Genomic DNA, 3,260 nt, shown 5'->3' with positions numbered 1-3,260 from the left:
AAAAAAAAAAACAACGTCTCCGATATATGAACCAAAATGTGTAATAGCAAGGTACACCAGAGATGTTTTTTTACTACACTTTCTTAACTTTCTAAACAAATAATATCATTTTTCCATTTGTGGAAAAAATGGCGGCTTCGCCCCGGAAGTGGAATGCAATCGTTGTGCGCGTCAAAGAGGCGCGTCTATTCAAATGTGACTTATTTGTTGAATGTGTCTTTGTTATTGTATGGTTTTCTTTCTTTTAAATTACAATAAATATACAGTGATTTTTGTTTCTTTTTACTTATTTGGCTGCTACATGGCTACACTCCTACCCATAGATATTACTGTTCCTACCTAACACGGCCGAAGATGGAGTCACACAGAAATTAAAACGTTTTTATATTTCTTTATTATACATACTGAAGCATGGACTGATAGAATTCGTAGAAGCCCAAGGATGTGTTCGGAATAGCATACTAGCATACTACTCATACTAGATATGACGTAGCTTTTGAGTATGCAGTGCGTTCACACTGTAGTGTACAGTATGCGAGAAATTTAGTATGCAAGCAATATTTCCGGGATAATTGAAGTATGTTACGATGGACACTTTTGGCGTACTGGATCCCCAAAATGCATTTTATATATATATATATATATATATATATATAATATATATATTATATAATGTATATTTCGCGTCCAGGGTTGCAGTGTTGCGTCCAGGGTTGCCAGATGGGGCGGGCTACCGCCGAATGGGCTACTTGATTTTGAGGTTTAGAAAGTTTAGGCTGTAAATTGTCAATCCCATCTGGCAACCCTGTGCGCTTTCAGCCTCGTCAAACTGCGTCATACAATCTTGTCATACAGCTGTTGTTTACATTGTCTGATAGGCTGGGAACCGAAAGCTTGCAATAAACATAGTTTTTGCACATATTTGAGTGTGCAGATGCTGCTTTTTTGCACTCTATTTGATTCTCTTCAGTTGCAGCACCCCAGCTAAGTCTAATCAGCTGTGCACTGTGTGTTCCAACAGTTTACCGCACAGCTGATTAGTCAATTAAACCAATAGAGTGAGACAGGATATGTTCATGCCAGGTGCCTTTCAGGAAGTAGTGGAGATCGTGTGTCGTGTATTCTTATTGGTTATGAATCAAAGAACAGTTAGTTTAAGACAATTTAATCAGACAGATATATACATTACATGCGTTCCCCATGGACTTCGGCTGGAAAGAGAACGCTCTCTCCCTCTGTCCCCGTTTCCTTCCAGAGGGGAGGGGCCAGCGTGTGTGTGTCTTTGCCCAACCCCCAGGTCTCTGATAGCTGGTCCAGGGGCCATCTGTTAATGATCAGTGTGTGTGTGTGTGTGTGTGTGTGTGTGTTTAAAATATACTACATATTCATACATAGATCATACATACTACAGAAATATACGACACATCCCCCCTCGGACCACCCAGAGGGTGTTCCGAAACTAAACTACCATAAAACAAAAACAAAAACACAAAACCCCACAAAACATTTTTTTTTTTTTCAAATAAAATTAAAAATTAAAAAATAAACAACAACAGACAGAAAAACTACACCAACACACAACACAAGAAGCACAATAACACAGACCAACCCAGGACCAGTATTAGGAACCAAAGATATCATAAACAAAAAATAGAAAACAACCAATAATAAAAAGAATTTTGAAAATAACAATCACAATTAAACTAAACACAGTTCATCATGCACAAATCAATACAGAAACTTCCAACGACCGATGTTTTCTTTGTCCTTGAAGCGTCAGGGTCAGAGGTTACTAGCACTTGTACCCAGTTGGAGAACAGCCTTTACCGCTGTCTCAGATTGATAACACTTTCATAGTCAGGAGCTTTCCATTTTCGTTGCGCTAGGAACAGAACCTCTCTCCTAGCTTTGTATAACCACCACATCACTTCTCAACTGACCTCAATCACACGATATAGAAACAAACAAACAATACACAAATAATGACATTCAGTTATCATAACACATAATTCTCCAACAGTAAGCATAGGACAAAGGGAATGCATTAATGCATAGATCTTCACCTCAGGTGAGGACTAGTCTTCTGAAAAGTTCATTAACGTGGACTGAGTGACTGATTTTCCAAAAACAGTCAATGAGGCCCTGCCTCCTAAGAAAGTCAAAAATCATGTCTGCTATAATAGGTGCTCCTATCTTAGCAAAATAAGTTTCCCATGCCCCTAAGACCGTTTCCAGCCATGCTATCATCTGCTGTCCATTCCCGTCGTTCCCTTTGATCTGCTGCTTCACTACCCTATTCATAGTCTTTAATCTTTTCCTAACTGGTCGTCGTCCGTCAGTGTCATTGAGGTTCAGGCAGCCGCCTGGTCCCCTCCCACGCTGATCAAGGTCTGGGGAGTCGCCCTCAGCATCATCTGAAGCATGGTGCAGGCACTCGCCAGCATCCCCAGTAGCACAGGTGTCCAGGCTTTGGACACTCCCAGGCTGGACCTCCAGACTGTCAGCACTCTCTGCTTCGTTGGTTTCTGGTTCATTGGCATCTGGACAGCTTTCCACTGTCCCCTCGGTTTCAGGCACTGCCGGTAATGTCACTGGCTGTAACACTGGCATTGCCACTGGCTCTGGCAACACCACAGCATCTCCTCGTAGCTCCTCCTTCTCAGGTTCTCTGGGGACCTCGGCACCTGTTGGCACAACATCCTGCCTACTCTGTACATCCACCCCCCTGTCCACCACCCGTGGCCCTATTGGGGTAGGGATATGCCCAGACACCACTGGTGTACCCACTCTGATGTTGTTTCTCCAACAGACCCCACATTGACCTAAAGCATGGTCAATCTGTTCCATCAAATATGGACTCCAAAACCCATATTTCTTGGTGATCTTGCGTCTTACCTCCCCCCTAGCCACATGTGCTAATCCATGGGCTTCCTGTATTAACATGCCTAATAAATCTGAGGGTGCTACAACCAACCCCTCATGATTCCTCCATAGACCTGTGTCATCCTGACTTGCCCCCCTTGCTAGCCAAACGTTCTTGTCTAACGTAGTTACTCTACTCTGTAACATCAATAAATCCTCAAGTGTGACCATGCCCTGTAATTGCTTTTCATGTGTGACCAGAAGACCTTTACCTGCCTTGTCTGCTCCTGTAATGGCTTTGGCTGCATCTTCTGCAGCCCTGTTACCTTGTGTGACATGTGATGAGTCAGACCTGTGTGCGGCACACTTCACTATGGCTAATTCCTTTGGCTTCATCA

The sequence above is a fragment of the Nansenia antarctica genome (genome assembly GCF_963989245.1).
Source record: "Nansenia antarctica genome assembly, chromosome: 10".
NCBI classification, from domain to species: domain Eukaryota; kingdom Metazoa; phylum Chordata; class Actinopteri; order Argentiniformes; family Microstomatidae; genus Nansenia; species Nansenia antarctica.
The sequence above is the reverse complement of the archived record's forward strand: the minus strand, read 5'-3'. Positions refer to the sequence as shown.